We start from the raw sequence: 20,142 nt of genomic DNA, 5'->3' as shown, positions 1-20,142 counted from the left end.
CAAATCGTAACTATAACGTCATACATATCGTTTTAGGAGTTGTTACACTAGAACGTTATAACTACGATATTAAATGTAATTGAAATTTACAAAATTTAGTGACTTTTTATAATTTTTAAGTTTACGTATCGCACATGTCCAGAATGTGAACATTGTGCACATTCATGTAACGATATACACTTCGTTCCGATGACACATAAAGTAGTTGATGTCGTTCTATAAAATGTTCTTATTCTAATAACGACTTTGAAATTTTCCCCAAGGCACAAAATAATAACTAGAACGACATATGTATAATTTCTTTTCAAATTTAACGAGTTTCAAATCATTACAGTTTAAATAATAATTAGAACGACATATGATTGTTGGGAATTTACTTAAACATGCGCAGTGGAAATAAAACAATTTCAATTCCCACTAGAATTTATCTTTGTTAATAAGAATTGTGATAAAAGTTATATATTTTCTTAGATCTGCAAACTCCTTTGCGTTATCTTTGCTCCAGCAACTTAGATCTGTCTTCCACAGATATCCAATTGTCCAGCCTCCAATGAATTCCACACAAAGAACAGGTTGCAGCTGCCAAGGTTTTCTCCTCTTGTGTTAGCAAGAAATATGAGATTTTTTACGGATTGAAAACCCTAGCCATGTATTTATATAAGCCCAAATGGGTTTGGCCTGATCCAGTCCAATATTTAATTAATCCATTTAATTAAATCCGGTCCATGCATTAATTAATTCGAGCTTATAAATAATCAACTCAATTAATTAATTTATCCGACGATTGTTAAATTAATTGATTGACAAATTACAATCTTCCAATTCTCTTTTGTATGCGACCCATTAGGTTCCCGACCACGATACCTAACGACGTGAAATATTATATGGATCTAATCAAAATTGATAAATTAAAACACCATTTTAATTTATCATCAATTCACACTCACCGTCCCAAATTGACATCTAGCAATGTATCAGGGCAACACGGGAAATATCACGTGGTATGACAAAACCAAACCTGTTCGTTTACCATGAAAATATAATCCTTTCGTCAATATGATCCGATCAATTACGAGATATGGAAGTGTGTCAACCTCAATTATCAATCATATCTCTTTCATTCTACTATTAAGTCAATATGAGTCGAAAACTCCTTTTCAACTTATGAGTATACCTTGACCAAGGATTTCGTTATCGACTCAATTAAACGAAATGCAGATCACAATCGCTTACTATCTAAGAGTAACGAATCCTCTATTGGTCATTCACAACCTTCATATGGTTCTTGACATACCCGAACGATGCCATATTAGCGGCCCTTGGCAGAGCAAAATCCAACACCGTCAAAGCATAACTGTCCTCATACAAGGCACTATGACGACCTCAAGTCAAAGGACAAATTTCACTACCAAACGTTAAAGATTAACCACTGACACTCAGATAGTTATCCATGTGAAATTTCTTAGCGGGTCTCTAATGTTTCGTTCTATAACAAAACATCCACTTGTTCATTTAAGTGTCACCACACTTTAACTTGTGAGATCAGCTATTTACTTCACAAGCAAGAAATGTCACATGTGATGGTCTATCCATAATAACGATATCCGTATTTCATTATTACTTATGATCATGGATTATTGAAAATACAATCATATGTAATTTATATCTCACAATCACAACTCCTTGTTATTAACAAATCACTTAAACTTGAATTTTCGAACTCTATTATTTAATTTTATTTATCAGAATATTAATTTAAATAAATAATAGATCTTACCAAAAATTGATGCATTAAACATATTAAAAGTGTTTACAACCTAAATCGACTGGATTTAGGGCATAACACTTACAATGATGACTGAATGAAAGCATCAAGTGGATTGATAGAACTCAAATGGCTCAGAAAGAGCGAATGAAGATACTATCTTTCTTTTCGTTGAATGAGATCGAACTCATTTAATGACTTATTTTATCATTCTATGTACGACAAATATATGTCAAGTAACCGTGGACAATCGAATTGTCGTTTTTATAATATCGTTTTATATAAAGTAAAACGATATATATATGGTTTTAGTTAAGATTTAAATTAAAGCGATATGAATATTATTAAAATTGTACTGAACCGATAATAGTATCGTAATGTATCAAATCCACAAAATAGGACAACGACATCCAAATCGTTATAGTACAAATTTAACGAGTTTGAAATCATTCCAATTCAAATCACAATGATAACAACATAAATATCGTTTATTTTCATAAATATAGAGATTCGACCATTCACAACCACTTGTTATGCCTCCAGTATATGTACGACGGTCGAAAAAGGTCATTAAGTGGATTGATACCACTTGAATGGCTTAGAAATGGCAAACGAAGATATTTCTGTCGGAATAGTTCGAAGGCGTTATATAATTATGGGAACAAATATATTCCTATAATTTCTTTTGAATGAGATTGAACCCACTTGATTACCTGTTTTGATCATCCTACATATATCAGATGCATGTCCAGTGGTCGTGGACGGTTGAATAGTTATTTTTAGCATAAATGATATAATTGTCATTTTATTTTAACTGAAACGATATATATGTAACCTTAGTTATAATTTAAGCTAAAATGATATCATTGTCATCAAACTTGTACTGAAACGGTAATAATATAGTTATGTATCATAATCACAAATAAAGTAATGATATTCATATCTTTTTAGTAAAAAATTGACGTGTTTGAAATCGTTCCAATTCAAATTACAAGTATAACAACATAGATATCGTTTCTTTTCATATAAAACGATAATTATATCGTTCTAGCTAAAAATAAAGATTTGACCATTCACAACCACCTGTCATGCCTTCAACATACGTAGGACGATCGAAAGAGGTTACCAAGTGGGTTGATACTACTCGAATGACTTAAAAAGAACAAACGAAGATACTTTCTGTCGAAATAATTCGAAGGTGATATACAATTATGAGAACAAAAATGTTCTCATAATTTCTTTTGAGCGAGATCGAACTCACTTGATTACCAATTTTGATCATCCTATATATGTCAGATACATGTTTGGTGGTCGTGGACGGTCGAATCGTTATTTTTAGCAGAAGCAATATAATTGTCATTTTATCATTTCTATATATATATAGTTTTAGTTATGATTCAAATTAAAACGTTATCAATGTCCTCAAACTTGTACTGAAACGATAATGATAACGTTATGTATCAAAATCACAAATAAAGAACGATATTCATATCATTTTAGTACAAATTTGACGAGTTTGTAATCATTTCAATTCAAATCATAAGTATAACGACATATATATATTGTTTCTTTTCATATAAAACAATAAGTATATCGTTCTAGCGAAAAATAACGATTCGACCATCGACAACTACCCAACATACCTTCAACATACGTAGGACGATCGAAACAGGTCATCAAGTGGATTGATGCCACTCAAATGGCTTAGAAAGAATGAAATGAGATATTCTTTCTGTCGGAATAGTTCGAAAGTTGTATATAATCGTGGAAAAAGAAATGTTCCCATAGTTTCTTTTTAGTGAGATCGTTATGTATCAAAATCACAAATAAAGAATGACATTCATATCATTTTAGTACAAATTTAACGAGTTTGAAATCTTTTCAATTCAAATCACAAGTATAACGACATATATAACATTTCTTTTCATATAAAACGATAAGTATATCGTTCTAGCGAAAAATAACGATTCGGCCGTCGACAACTACCCAACATGCCTTCAACATACGTAGGACGATCAAAAGAGGTCATCAAGTGGAATGATGCCACTCGAATGGCTTAGAAAGAACGAAATAAGATCTTCTTTCTGTCGGAATTGTTCGAAAGTTATATATAATCGTGGGAAAAGAAATGTTCCAATAGTTTCTTTTTAGAGAGATCGAACACACTTCATGACATATTTCGATCGTCCCACATATGTCAAATTTATATCGAGTGGTCGTGGATCGTAGAATCGCTATTTTTAGCAGAAACGATATGCATATCTTTTTATATAAACTTAAACGATATATATATTGTTTAATTTATTATTTAAACTTAAACGATATCAATATCGTCAAAATTGTATTGAATCGATAATGATATCATTTTATATCAAACCACAATATCAATGTCCATATTGTTTTAGTACAAATTTGACATGTTTGAAATCGTTCCATAACTACAACAGCATAGATATATAATGATATCAATATCATTACCACTCAAGAGCAAATGGTCCCCTGGACGCGAGCACAACAGCTCCCTATGTCGCGTGCACTGTGTAAGTTTTTTATATAACGACATCCATGTCATATTGTTGGTCTATAATGTTATTATGAAAATCAATAAAGTAGCGTATTTTTATACTGAAGCAACATCAATTTCGTTTTATGTTTCAGGAAAGATTTCAATATTATTATGTAAATTAGTGCAAATTTCATATTGAAACGACACCAAAATCGTTTTGTGTCTCATGAACAATTTCAATGTCGTTTTATAAATCTATGTATTTTTCATATTGGAACGACATATGCATCAACTATAATGATATAAAAGTTGTTTGTCTGTAATGTAAAAAAAATATACAGCAACGTAAAAAGACTTTTATTTTGTTCTAATAGCATAAAAGCGAGAATAGCACAATGACTACAAAATCTAATAAATCATTATATGCTTCCAATAAGTACAAAATAATAAAATTACAAGTCATGACAATAGCACAACTTTAAATTTCACTACCAGCTGTTTGACATTTACAAGTAGAGCGAATATGACTAGTTTTCTTACAATTGGAGCTCTAGACATTATAGGGACAAAAGTTGACATCTCCATTTGGTATAGCATTGTATCGACCTTCAACATCTCTCTAACTTTATACAAGCTTACACAAGAAATTGTTTTTCAAACAAGAATGATCGATGTTTTCCCTTTGCCATTCACTTCATATTTTCATTTTCAAGTGACTTCAATTGTCTGCTCATATTCAGCTAAATAACAAATTGAATCCATAACATATTCATGGTGGCCATAACTGCAATTAATATAAAAATTTTAATTTTTTTTTTCATCAAATATCAAACTTTGTAGATTATTGATAACGAAATGCATGTCGTTATTATTTGTAGAAAACAATATGTAAGTCGTTCTGGACAGAAAAAATGAAATGTATGTTTCATAGTAGAACAACAAATAGAATAGCCAAACATGTGTTTACCAACATATTCACTTCAAAAATAAGAGGTAATGAGAAAACGAGAAAGCAACCCATATCAAAGCTGAAATTTGATGATAAAAAAAATAAAAAATCAAAGCAATTACTGACAAACAAACACCATAAACACGAATCACAACATGTGATTCATAAAAATTGAAAAAGAAATTAGCCAAAATATTGAAATTTAACATTACTTTCTCTTCTTCTTCAAATACCCATCAAGAATATTATAAACTTTGATTACTTACTTCAACCAAGTGAGTGTTTAAGAGAATGACTATAGTATATTTTGGGGTTTCATGAAGAAGAAGATGATGATAAAAAAGTGTGGAAGAAAGGAAACCGAAATTGAATTAGGGCTAAATGAAAATTGAAAGGGGAATTGGGGCATTACGTCTTTTTACATATAAGGATATTTTAGTAATTTAAAAATTGTATTTTCCTTTTCTTTGTATCCTAGGGTTATCTAAATAAAAAAGATAGTTCATAGTCTTTTTAAATAAAACTTTACTTTGACTAGGCCTCTTAAATGAATCCCCCGAAAAGATTGATCTTGTAATTGCCATGTTTGTGTAATATGCACTTTGAATGGTGTTCATTGTTTCTCTTTGAATTTTGCATTTTGATTATGTGCGTGTTTGCTCTTGGAGTTAATGTGACTAATAGTACCACGAACTGAGCTTATTGTGTTGTACAGTACGTTTATTGAGATGGATAGCTCATTTGTGCAGTAGTGCTCTTTCAAGTGTTGGTGATTAATTTATAGTCATTTTGTCAGTTTGATTAAATAGACATGGGAGTATAGCCAAATGTCATTGCCTGAATAAATAGACATGGGAAGGCCTGAATGTACATAGTAAGGAATTTGTTTGCTCTTGGACTTTACAAAACAAAAGTGAAAGAGACCTGAAGCAAAGCAAGTTTGGTGCTCCCTCAAGTCCCTTGATTGAAGCCATTACACGAAGATCAAGATTACAGATTGCAGTCTGTTCTCCATTTTGCACGATTACTTTCCATACGGCTAGAAAATTTCGTCATAAAATCCAGCCATATCTTATGAATTTGTGCCTCGTGCATGCTTCTTGCTGCGCGCTAGGCATCTTGGAGTTATTTCAGTTAGATGTTCTGAACATGGAGTTATTTCAGTTAGACAGAATCTTATAGAATTGGATGTGTTCTTGGGGATCTAACAGGTGTATAAGCTTTAAACTGAGGAATTTCAAGCAATGGATTGAGTGTGCTACTTGTGTTGGGCGTCAATGGAAGCATGGAGTGTTCGTTATGATTGTAACATTTTTGCCCAGCAAAAGTATAAGATGGATGTGGAGGCGATAGAAAATAGCTCATGTGAGCTTGTCCATGATTCCGTAATGGGCTTGATGAGGGAGACACCGGCAAGGATGTCATCGTTCTTTCATTTTCCCTGCATAAGTCACATGAAAGCAAGAGTTGATTTAGGACGATTATCGAGTTAAACAATATTGTTTGGGTTAAAATCCCAAGTAGTCATTGAACTTTGAAGATGCGTTGTTAGGTGCTCCATTTTCTTTACCCATTATTGAGAGGCCTAGTCAAGTGCAAAACAATTACCCTTTTTTAGGGAGTTGAGGCGAAAAATGGCTTGATGAACAGAATTCAATCAGCCAAAAAACTCTCTTCCTCATCAGTAAGGCTTATGGAATCTTAGCAAAATTTCATGTTATTTACTAAAATTCATTTCCTTCAAAGCAGGTCAGGAACTTAAATTTTGTTATTGTTGGGTTGCTTAACTTCAGAGACTGTTCTAGTTCAATTATTTGACTCATGCCCATTAGTTTAACTAACTAGAAAGCTGACTTGGCAGCCTAGTTGGAAAATAACTAGACTGCCATGTCACTTTTTGATTAGTCAAACTAACGGCTATTAAATGATCAAATTGTAACAAGATTTAAGTTCTATGACCTTTCACTATAAGTTTAGCAATATTCAACCCATATCGTCCAGAAAAATTTGTCGCATAGACTTCTCATATGTATCTCTATCGGTACCTTGGGCTCATTAAGGTCCTCGAGGCTGCAGTTCTCGCTGCATCATCTCTGTCAAAAGAAAAATTATTCATTCTGCTCGAGCACAGCTCCAGTGCCGTCTTCCATGAAATAGAAAGAGGAAGAAATTAGGCAGATGAATGAAATATTTTATTGGAGAAGGTAAAACATACTAAGACATTCGAGTTCATCTTGTCCAGCATGTAAACAGCTGCTGGTAAGATTCATTTGCCAATTTGCTTCAAGTTCTGCAAACTGACTAAAGAGATTTACTAAATTTTCATTTTAATGTAAAAGTGGAAAGTCAAGAACAAGCTACACATCTTCTCAATAACTTAAATATTTGACCATTTTAAAGAGTCATAGCAAGGATAACATTCTTGAAAAATGTTCACCACCGAATAAAATTGGTGCTCTAAAAATTCCCTTTTTTTGTTGAACAATAAATCCGCTTAGTAGAAATGAAGAATTCTGAATCCATTTACCGGAGTGCGGCTTCCATCAAAGGTATGAGGAAAGGGTTCTCGGGTTATATTAACATTGGCAGACTGTACTGTACTTTGGCATACAAAAGGGTGTTCCAGTAGTTGAGAAGCCATGGGCCTTGCAGATGGCTCCCTCTGCAAGCAGAGCCGTATAAAACTTTTCGCATTGTCAGATAGGTGATCGGGAATCACGAGCATATCTTTGCTGTATCCAATTTTAAAAATTGCAGCAACCTGTTAAAAGGAATATAAACAAAAAAAAAATTATGATACTGTAAGGACTTCAATGCTAATGTTGACAAATATGACTTCAAGAATGAGAATTTAAAGGTCTAACCCCTTCATATTGGCTCCAAGGCGGTTTTGATGTTGCCATTTCAAGAACTGTGCATCCTAAGCTCCAGATATCCACTGCAAGGCTGTAGCCACTCGTATTCATTACAACCTGAAATTAACAAGCAGAGAGTAAGGAATTACTGGTGGTGGTAATCATGCAATCTACAGTAAAATGAAATGGGGATTTCTTGAGAGAGAGACCTCTGGTGCCATCCAATAAGGATTTCCTTTGAAAGATAGCGTTGAAGAATACGCAGTTATCTGTTTAAAAGGGTGTAGAATTAGGCAGCCATTAATAACAAAACATAATTCATACTTTCCATCAATTCAGAGTACAAAAATAAATTGCAAATAATTTCAAGCTCTCAATATTGTTTTTCCCTTATGATTCATAGGGGCTTGAATAACTTGAATGCAGGATTCAGAAAACGGAATCTGTACTTAATTAGTGTACATTAAGATTTAAGATAACAAGCTTTATAATCGATAAGATATGACAAAAGAACTTTTATGGAAAGAAAGAGTTGACATATACATGTTTTGCCATGCCAAAATCAGCAAGTTTGATATGACCCTTTGGATCCACTAATATGTTTGCTCCTTTTATATCTCTGCAGAGAAGTGACAGGCTTTCAAGAAAACGGAAATTTCACACAAACAAAATGAGTAATTAATACAGAAGAGACAAAACATCACCTATGCAGAGTATTCCTTCCATGTAAGCAAGCAAGTCCAGAGAGAATTTGCTAAGTATAATTTTGTATAACAGGCTCCCGGAAGGATCCGAGGTCTTGCAGTAATTTGCTGATTGAACCCCCAGAAACGTACTCCAAATAAACAGACAATGTTTCTTCATTCTGCAAAACAGGTAAGCCAGATTTATAATATGCCATTCATTCGAAAGGGTATGTAATACATATATGAGATACCCGAAGGACATTAAATCTAAACAGCATAAAATAAAATTATACCATGTCGCTTCCATAGTATTGAACAATGTTCTCGTGTGAGAGCTGACTAAGCAAGGTAATCTCCTGCGAGAGACAAAATTGTCACAGATCGAAAGATGACATTATGACAAGGCATTACAAACTTTAAAAGTTGAAACCCAAGAATAAACTCTGAGCAGAATTGAAATTTTCATTGAAGCAGGCACTATGTACATAAATAAGAAAAAGTATATTCAGAAACCCTGGTTCAATTGCCTGAGACTTTCTTTCGATGTTGGATCATCTGAAACAACCTTGACTTCTTTTATGGCACACATTTGTCCATTCTCGCTGCCAATTCAGACAAAATAACATCAGCTAAATAATTAGAATATTACTAAGCAAAAAATGGGGTCATATTATTAACTTGAGGTCATAACTGGCACCTCCAAAATAATAATAATAATAATAATAATAATAATTGGCAATCACGGTTGTACAACTACGCATCACAGCAAAAGCAGAGTGTGAATGGACCATAGATCTTTTTAACGCAAAATATGAGAATCTTGTACATTGGATGCAATCATGCAAGGAGCCTAGTCATACCGCAGACTTATCCCTAGAGATGGCAATTTGAACCGTCGAAACCGAAAACTGCGGTTAACCGAACCGAATGGGGCGAAATAAACCGAACCGATGGTGCAATGGGGCGGATATGGTTTTGATTTTAATGAACCGGTTCGTAATGGTGCGGGTATGGTATTTACGTCGTCGAACCGAAACCGAACCGATTACCCGCTAAAAAAAAAAAATTGAATTGATAATGGGTTTTACACTACTTTTCTATCCAAATCAAAACAAAATCCCTCCCCTCCTCATTACATCTACCTGACTCATTCGGCCAGTCTACTTACCATTAGCCCATAATAGTATTAGTATGACAGTATATAAATGCAAACCCTACTCTCCACAACCACAAACTCACGCACGGCTCCATTGCCTCTACAGTCCAAATCGTATTCGCCTCCGAAAATTTGTTACATTTGTTAGTCATTCTATTACTGTTGATCATGTAAAATCAGAGTTCGATGTTTTTCTAGACGTGCCAATATTGTCAAGGATGAATAGGAATTAACTTTGAATGCTGATCTAAGCTAATAAAACTTGTAGGGAAGAATGCATCAAGTAAATTCGATGCACAACAACTAAGAATGAAGGAAAAGTTTAGTATTATTATATTTATAATATTGTTTGTTAAACTTGTATTTTACAATTGAAAATTAGGATAATGTTTGCATTTATGTTTGGAATATTGTTTGATAATGTTTGCATTTTCATTTGGAACATTGTGTTTTTGTTTTCATTGACTTTTTTCATAAATTGTTTTATATCAATTTGACGGATGAACCTATAAAAAATAATTTATTTTCGTGGTTATTAACTAAATCGAACCGTGCTGAACCGAGATAAAAACCGAACCGATTTACGTGGTTATGGTGCGGTTATGGTATGGTCAAAAATTTGATGGTGCGGTTATGATTTTGGCCGAACCGACCCATAACCGAACCGCTGCCAACCCTACTTATCCCCTTGACTGCATTTTCTGTTTCAGGGGTATATTGGACATTCATACGTGTATTTGACCTCCCCAACATCCCTACTACATAAAAGATAAGTATGGGGTCATTTTGTGTCAGAGAGGTAAGACAAAAAAACTAGTATTCTTCTTTTCCATTATAGTGAAAACCTGCAAAAGCAAGTGGATGTAGACCTAATATTGAGCCTACCCAGTATAAATTTGTGGGTTCTTTGCTCGTTTTCTGATTTCTTTATCCATTATTATTATTGTCAAAAGGAAGTAGGGATAGGGCTCAATCTTTAACAATATAATATTGGAGCCTACCCCAGTATAAATTTGTGATTTCTTTGCTCGTTTTCTGATTTCTTTATCCATTATTATTATTGTCAAAAGGAAGTAGAGATAAGGCTCAATCTTTAACAATATATATATATATATATATATATATATATATATATGAATTTTCATTATTACAAAAGATTTTAATATCATATAAATTTTCGTGAAGTCTTAATACCTGCTGAATCCAAGATAAACATGACCAAAAGAGCCTCTTCCTAGAAGCCTCCCTTTCCTCCACTTTATTAAGTTATTATTTGAGCTTTCCTTCACTCTAGGACTTCTAGGGGACAGCAGAGCAGAAGGGCTGGAAGGCGAACCAGGCGGAAGAGGCGGCCTATGAAATTCACTCTTTCCATCTCCCAATCTCCCAGTTGGAGAATCTGAACTAATACCACTATATCTTGGGTGCCGAGGAGATGTTATGATGGTAGTCCCCTGCCTTGATCCTCGACCAGGGCTTCGCTGAACTGGACTTAATTTGTTATCTACATTTGTTCTGCCATTACAAATGAGTTCCCAAATTGCATAGACGAAGCAGAAGCACAACTTATACTGATGCTAGTAATTTCTTGTAAGGTTCTGCATAATCCAATACGAGATAAGAATATGTTTTATTTATACCTTAATGAAATGCTTGGTAGGGAGGAATGAGGATTGAATAGTACTATACAGTTTCAACAAATACGTTTCGAACTATTTTTTGTTTCTTAATGTGATCTGCTGCTACAGACTAAACCACCGTTACATCATTCGATCAAGTTTCACCTTCAAGCAGTTCAACATTCAAACCAGAGCATACAAAGGTTAAACTAAGGGCAGATAAAGGAAGGAAAAGGACCACTCGGCAAAATCATCATATCAAAGTTCCATTTCCCCCTATTCAAATCAACTGCAATTTCAAGATATAATCCATTGAAAAGTCTTTCCAGGATAAAAGCCCCTTTTTCCAGGATAAATGAGTAAATCAAAGATTCAATTTGATCAGTAAATTCGAAAATTAAAAACAAAGCAGCATATAATCAATCAAAACCAAACCCACATAAGGAAAAAGGGGGGAAATTCGCAAACTTCGATTTTAGTAAAAACGAAACGAACCTGAAAGCACCATGATCAACAGTATGAGGATGATCATCAGACGACCCAGATGAGCTGACACTTGAATCAGAACTCGACCCAGATACGAACCCGAATCCACACCCGTTAGCATTGATATCATTTGATGGAGTGTTTTATTTCTATGACTTTACAATTGAAACTAAATAGAATGTCTTCAAGGAGCGCAAGCACACGAGTACTGAAAAGAAATGTTTAAATCTAAAATAAAAAATTGAAATTACATATCCTCTGTTTAAGTGTGTTTGACTTGGGGTCCTTTGCTCTATATCTTTTCTTCCTTTTATATTCCCTTGATGATCTCTTCGTAATCAACCGCTTAGAAACTGCTTAATTGCTTTATAACTGTCCACTTTTTTTATGGTGGCCAACTTATCGTGGAACTGCCGTCTCTAACTGCTGCCACTAATCTTTGTCGTTCAACCGTCTTCAACTGAACTCCTTGAATCGTGGAACGTGATAAGATTACTCAATAACTGCTTCGATAACTGCACTTTTGGATAACCATAACATCTTATGTTTGCTAAGATTTTGGGCGATTCGAAGGTTTGGGCGAGAACGGTGTCATAACTCTGGGCGACTGCAAGGCACTTCATTCGCTCAGATCTTGGGCGTCTTGCAAGTTTGGGCGATAGTATTACCGCGTTCGTGAGCTTCCACTGTATTCATTAATAACCCTATTTGGGTCTTTATCCTAAATTGTCCAGTTGGGCTTCATTCTTTGGGCTATTCGATTTGGGCTGCACTTTTAGTTTGTCAACAATTACCCCCCAATATGGCAGAATTAATATCAATTATTAATCTTTGTCGTATATTTATTTTGTTTTTCCCAACAACATTTGAAATTTTCAAGAATTTCAATCATTATTTTCTTCCATAGCCTGAAAAAGTGCGACGCTACAAACCCTTATAAACCCCAAAGACACGCCATTTCGTTGTACCACCAACTCACATATCATTATTTTGCGCTTCTTTCTCGCCATACCACTGTTCATCTTCTTACTTCTCTGCTACGTTTCTCGAGCAAACCTTAACAAAACTGTATTTCGTTCCCAATGGCTGATCCACAAACCCAATCTGACGACTCTTTTAGCTTCAATGATTTCCATAAATCCTCACTCGGCCATATGTAAATTCGAACTTTCTTGCACTAACCAATGCCGAACTTAATGAGTTCTATCTGGGTCCTTCATTCACCAACGCCGAAGCCGTCGAACAAGTGGTGGTGAGCCAGCTTTTTTCTTGTACTCAAGGCCCTCCATTCTTGAACTCTTTGCCGTTGAGGCCTATTCGCGAAAAAGGTATTCGCACTTGGCCTAAATCTGATGTTGTTTTTCGTAGATGGCATGCTCGCCTTGTGGGCCATGGTCCTACCAAGGCAATTTTTGATCGTGATAGGATTTCTGATTTATTAGAAATCTCTCTTCAACCTCCAATTTTTGACCCAGCACTTTTTCTTATTGCTTTAAGTTTTTGGTCTTCTGAATATAATACTTTTGTTTTCCCTCTTGGTCACATGCCAATCACTTTAAGGGATGTTGGGGCTCTGATAAATATTCCACCTTTGGGTGACACCATTTTCCCTAATATTTTGATTTCTGGTGTTGCCCCAAAATTTAACAAAAAACTCACCAAGTGCTATTCAAGCTTGCAAAGTTGCCATAATCACTCAAGCGCTGAGCCTTCCCACATTGAGCGTGTGGCCTTCCTTCAGATATGACTTTGTAAATATATTTTGTGTGTGCCCAGTTTGAAGCCTTCTATAAGCTATTTACCCATAGCGCACGAATTGGCGCATGGTAGGCCTTTGAATTTGTGTTCCTTCTTTTTGGCTGCCCTCTATAGAGGCATGACTTCTCTTCAATTTCAATTGAGGAATTGTGCATCTCCCACTGGCAGTGGGCCTCTTTGGTTCGCTCAACTGTGGTTGAGAGCCTATTTTCCATCACTTTGTGCTCTATCTATGTCCCTTCGTTCTGCTAGCTGCTATGGACTAGCCATTGACCCATTGAGTCCTGTAAATATGTCCAGAAGGGACATTTTTCATTCTTTTATACTTTAAATTCAATTCTTTCTTTCTTTCCCTTTCCTGCTCATTTAATTCCAGATTATGTGCAACATCCATCCACCCTGGACAGTGCGAGCCCCTCTCTGCTCGTTTGGGTTCAGTTTTTTACTAGGAGGGAGTTGTTCCATGATATTTTAACTGGAACCAATGCCAAAGTTAGGGTTGAAATATATGCCCCCCAATTTTTTGCTCGCCAACTTGGTTTTGGCCAAATTTGGCCTGTTCCTCCTTATTATTTAAAAAATTTGATAGACCGCTTTCACACCATTAATAAGGTAGAGGCACAAGCTATAGATGCTCGTAATATTCTTTTGACGAGTAACTTTTCATTAGTCCCCTTCAATCCTAGCCGTGCCGTTCACCCCTTTTTGAACAACTCTGGTCATCAGTGAAGCACAGATTGTTTGCAATTGATGCCAATCGTGGTTTCCATTCACTGGATCAGCCAAACATTTCTTCCACTTCTCCTGTTTTGGTCACTCCTATGTCCATTAGGAGTCCTTCCTCCACTGCTCATGCTAAACAGTCTATTCGTCCATCTACTTCTCTTCCTGCTAAGCCCACTGCAACTAAGAGTGCCCCAAGTCGCAAAGGGCCAACCTCAGCATCTCCCATTTTGGAGGATGATGATGATCGTCAGGAGAAATGTAATTTAATTAGTTTACTCACAAGCATACATTTCTATACTTGAAACTTTTCTATGTGTTGATAGTTTATTTGGATTTCTCAGAAAAGTTCAGCCTCTCCTTTGAAGGCTTTAGTGTTGGTAGCTCGTGCTCCATCATCCTCTACTGAGGCTGCTTCATCCAAACCAGCCGATGAAGGGACTACGCTTAAAGAGAAACCTTCAGTCCCGGAATCCTCATCACAACCAACGGATGAGCCACCTTCTTCCCAGGGCGTCAACCCCCCAAACGTCGAACCAGAAGGTAATACATTTTTTGATGTTTTACCTTTGCTTGTGCTATTGATTTTTAATTTGTTACTTTTTGAGTTCTGCAGATGCTCCCATGGATTTGCCCGTTGTGACAAAGTCTTCTCACCCAAACAAGGGGAGGTCCTCACAAGTGGTGGAGCCACAGGTGGTAGATTTGGCTGGGGATATGCCACCTCTCAAGATTGCTGATGAGGTAATATTTGCTTCACTTTTACTCCAACTTTTTTTATTGTAGTGAAAACCTTCAATGTTGGAAATTTTCTTTGCAGGATGCTAATAAGATTGTGCGTTCCATCCAGGACTTGTTCACTTCCTGGGGGCAAGTCAAGACGTCTCGCCCTGCTTCAACCGGTCGTTCTTCTGCTTCTTCAAAGGAAGATATGAAATTTCTCAACCAGTCGATATTTGAGTATGTGTCCTTTATGAATATGGACATCGGTTAGGCTAGTGCTGCCAAACATAAGGATAAGCTTGAGCATTTGAGTGCGAAGTTGGCGCAAGCACTGACACTTCCGTTGCTCAATCTTTCTGCTGATTTTAAAACGACGTTGAAAGTTGTCCATTTCGAGATTCTCTCCTTACTGGCCAAAAATGTTGAACTGAAGGCCAAGAGTACTCAATATCTTCGCGCTGTATCTGAAAAAGAGTCTTTGCTTCTGGAGATTAACAAAGTTGAGGACGAATTGAAAGAAATCTCTTCCGAAATTATTATTGAAGACTCTTTGATGACCAGTTTGACTACACAAATGAAGGAGCTTCAAGCAAGGATGGACGACTGCAAGGCGAGAATGGATGCTAAAAAACGTAATGCCTCCCAAGGAATTGAGCGAACCAAGTCTTTGGTCGAGTAGTACAAGAAGTTGGAAGTTGATGATGATTTTGTAGCTGAATTGGATATCACTTCTTCTCGGCAGAGCGAGAATTGAGGGAGACTTGGGGAGAGAATTCGTTCAGTTTGGGGCGAATTGTAATTAAGACCTATAATGCCTTAACTTTTCTTTTTGTAATTTCGTATTAACTTTCCCCTTGTAACCTCATACTGATATCCATTGGTAATTCTGAACGTACCAACAGCCATTATCATTAATGAACGATTAATTTGTCTTCTTATGTATTTATTGACGTCATCTTTAATCGTCAACCCCCTAAGCATTTAACTGCTTTATGCTAAGATTCACGTACATTTTCTCTTAGTATTTCTGTCTCTTTTCCCAAGATTTCGACCCATTTGATTCCAGTTACTAGGCACGAATGTGACTATTCATATTCTGTCTCTTCACCTTCACGCCCCTATAAATGCACTTATATTCCACACTTATCATTTTCATTTCCATTCTATTTTTCAAAACCAATTTACTGCCATTGTTTGGCATTTTGACAATTGATCCAAAACCTTCGTCTTCCATGGAAATGGATCATTGGATCCGCCCATTTTGCCATCTTTTTTTATGTCACCTTTGGAATGGGAGATATAGGAAATATTCTTTGGCCAAAGAAGTTCTTCCCATCGTCTCCATGTTCCTTACAAGGAGTTTGATGATGGAAGACAATTTTTTAGGATGCGTGCAAGCCACCTTGCTTGCTGAGGAGTACTTCTCAGCCTCCTTGCCCGTTATTGCGGCGATGCATTTAGAAAGGCGATGTGAGGGTGCTTCTTCTTCCATTCTGCTTGCTGAGAGTGCTTCTTGACCTCTCCACTTGCCTTTGCAGCAGTGCGATCAGGATAGCAATTAAGGCCAGTTCACCCTCTTACTTGGCGATCGACCTAGAGATTAGTTTGCTCTCAATTGTAACTCATAGAGCATTTAGTATTTTGTATTTTGCAACTTTGTAATAAACGTTTGATAACAAAGGAATTTATTTGAGCGTATTTCGCTTTAGCTCTTTTTTATTTACGATCGTTCAACGTGATTTGATTACGCTTTTATTTGTTCACTTTCTCATAAGGAATGAACATATTTTTTCAAATATTTGCCATTAATGAACCTCATGTGTTTGGTGGCATCTAAATCTTCCAAATGATAGGCTTCATTAGACAACACACTATTTACTTTATATGGTCCTTCCTAATTGGGCGATCACTTGCCATACTTTGGATCTTTGTTATCCAAAGGGAGTATTGTTTTCCAAACCAATTCGCTCAGGCTGAACGACTTGGCTATAACTTTTTTATTATAAAACTTAGCCATCCTTCGTTTTTGAACTTGCAATCTATTTAGGACGTCCAACTTTAATTCGTCCAACTCCAATAAGTTTTGAACTAGTGATTTGGTATACTCATCACCACTTAACTTATGTTGCAAACACACTCTGATCGATTGTACATTGATTTCCATAGGCAAAATGGTCTTCTGTCCATAAGTAAGTTGGAAAGGAGTAATTTTGATACTTGACCGAGGCGACGTCCTATAAGCCCATAAGGCCTTGTTAAGACATTCGTGCCAATTTCTGGCATTTTCATCTATCATTTTCCTTATGATATTTTTTAGAATCTTATTAGAAGATTCTGCTTGTCCGTTGAATTGAGCGTAATATGGTGTGGAGTTTACTAATTTAACTCCAAACTCGCTCAAGAATTCATTCACTTGATCTCCATTTAAAGAAGTTCCGTGATCTACCATCAAAATTTGGAATTTCAAATCTATAAATAATATGATCACGGATAAATTCTATGACATTCTTTTGGATGATCTCCTTTAAAGATATCGCTTCTACCCACTTAGTGAAATAATCAGTTGCAACTATAACAAATGTATGTTGCTTGGACGATGGGGGATAAATCTTCCCTATCAGGTCTATCGTCCAACCCTTAAACGGCCAAGGTTTGATAATAGGTGTCATCTCTTGTGCTGACGCCCTTTGTATTGGACCATGCTTTTGGCATGCTAGACAACTCTTTGTATACTGAACGCATGATTCTCCCATCTTTGGCCAAAAATATCCATTTTTAATAATTAACCATCTCATCATTTCGCCAGGTTAATGAGCTCCACATATCCCTTCGTGTACTTCAGCCATGATCGTCCTGACTTCTTGCAAACTTATACATTTTAGCAATAAACCATCAGAGCATTTCTTAAACAACTCTTCATATATCAGTGTATAGTTTAGCAAACGCAACTTCATTTTTTTACTATTTCCTATATTAGGCTTTTTAAAGAACCTTTTAATATGTGCCCTCCAATCTATCGCATCTCCATCTTGTATGCAATGAATTTCAATCGTTCTCGCCCTTCTTTGGACCACGGGCAATATTGTTCCATACTCATAAGTCGACTTCCAATTTAAAACCTTCGAGTACCCTGAGGCCATCTGGGCCAACTCATTTGCCACATCATTATATATCCTATTAACGCATTGAAGCTCTACTTGGTCGAATTCTTCCAACAACTCTTGGGCGATTTCATATAGACTTATAATGGAATCACTATGCGAACTTGTAGCAAATCCCTAAATGATTTATCAATGCTACTCCTATTCCTGCACCTTTAAAGGTTTTTGACCCATCGAAATACAATACCCAAGGTTTTACTTCGAATGAATTGATTTCTAATTCAATTTCTTCAAGCATGTCAAGGCATAGATGATCGGCCAGAAAATTAGCCAATGCCTAATTTTTGATTGCCTTTTGAGGTATGTATTGTATTTCGAATTCTGATAATGCTAACATCCAAAGGCCTACCCTTTGGTGTAAAATAGGGCGAGAGAACATATACTTAACCAAATTTACCTTGAAAATCAAATAAACGGTTACGGGCCGTAAATAAACTCTTAATTTTGTACATGTGAAATACAATGCAAGACATAATTTTACAATGACAGAGTAATTACATTCACATTTTGTTAACCGTTTACTCAAGTAGTAATCGCCCTTTTTTTACCAAATTGGTCTTCTTGCGCAACCATTCCAGCTATTGATTCTTTTTCAGCGTACATACATTTTCATTGGTCGTTCTTGGATTGGTGACACCAACACTGATGGACTTGATAAATATGTCTTTAGGCTTTCGAAAGCCTTTTGATGTTCTTCTTTCCAAACGAATTCGTCCTGATTTTCAACTTTAAAAGCGGTGAAAAAGCTTTAGTTCACCCTGCACAGTTAGAAATAAAGCGTCTTAAAAAGTTTACTTGGCCTAAAAACCTTTGCAATTCTTTTTTGTTGCTAGGTGATTTGGCCTCTAAAATGACCTTTGCTTTATTTTTATCAAGTTCAATTCCCATTTTGTGTACTAAGCAACCAAGGAAGTTTCCTGCATTAACACCAAATGCACATTTCAAGGGATTTAATTTTAGTTTATATTGCTTCATTCGCTCAAATGAACATCTTAATTCTTCAACAAACTAGCCTATCATATCATGAAAAATCAGGTTTATCGCCCTTTGATAAGTTGCTCCTTTATTTTTCAGGTCGAAAGGCATAACTACCCATTCAAAACATCCTAGAGACCCTGGGCATCAAAAGGCAGTTTTGTGTATATCTTTCTCAGCTATATAAATTTGATTGTATCCTGAATACCCATCCATGAAGGAATACATTACGTGTCCGGCAATTGAGTCTACTAGAGAGTCTACTGTGGGCATTGGATATTCATCTTTGGGTGTGGCTATGTTTAAATTCCTAAAGTCTATGCACATCTTTAATTTATCATTCTTTTTTAGCACTGGTACGATATTGGACAACTAATTCACATATCTGGCTGTTCTAATAAAGCCTGCCTTTAATAATCGCTCCATTTCTTTCTTGATCTCAGGAAGTACATTAGGAGCAAAACGCCTAAGAGGTTGCTTATGAGGCTTAAAATTTAGCTTGGTTGGCAACCTATGTTCCACCAAATCTCTATCTAAACCAGGCATATATTCATATTTCCAAGAAAAACAATCTTTATATTCCTTTAATAAAGTGATTAATTTATCACTAACCTCTTGATCGAGCATTTGGCTGATGAATATTGGGCGATCTTCTCCTTCATTGCCAATATTCACTTTAATCAGAGGGTTTTGTGTTTGAGCGTATCCAGGCTTGGCGATCCTCATCACTTCATCGTCCAATTCTCTTGTAGGCACTTCTTCTTCTAAACAATCCACTTT

At 35.7% G+C, this 20,142-nt stretch overlaps 1 long non-coding RNA gene and 1 pseudogene across 1 annotated transcript; one reads left to right on the top strand and one right to left on the bottom strand.

The window, feature by feature from the left end:
* Positions 1 to 6,038: 6,038 nt before the first annotated feature.
* On the bottom strand, positions 6,039 to 12,143 carry LOC111409508 (annotated as a pseudogene).
* A 2,862-nt stretch (positions 12,144 to 15,005) lies between these two features.
* LOC111409651 lies at positions 15,006 to 15,343 on the top strand. The gene is made up of 3 exons (XR_002705506.1): positions 15,006 to 15,046; positions 15,120 to 15,247; positions 15,324 to 15,343. It is a non-coding gene; the product is annotated as an uncharacterized LOC111409651 (long non-coding RNA).
* Positions 15,344 to 20,142: the final 4,799 nt, after the last annotated feature.

This window comes from Olea europaea, chromosome 14, assembly GCF_002742605.1.
Source record: "Olea europaea var. sylvestris chromosome 14, O_europaea_v1, whole genome shotgun sequence".
Lineage (NCBI taxonomy): Eukaryota > Viridiplantae > Streptophyta > Magnoliopsida > Lamiales > Oleaceae > Olea > Olea europaea.
This window is presented reverse-complemented; position numbering and strand designations above follow the sequence as displayed.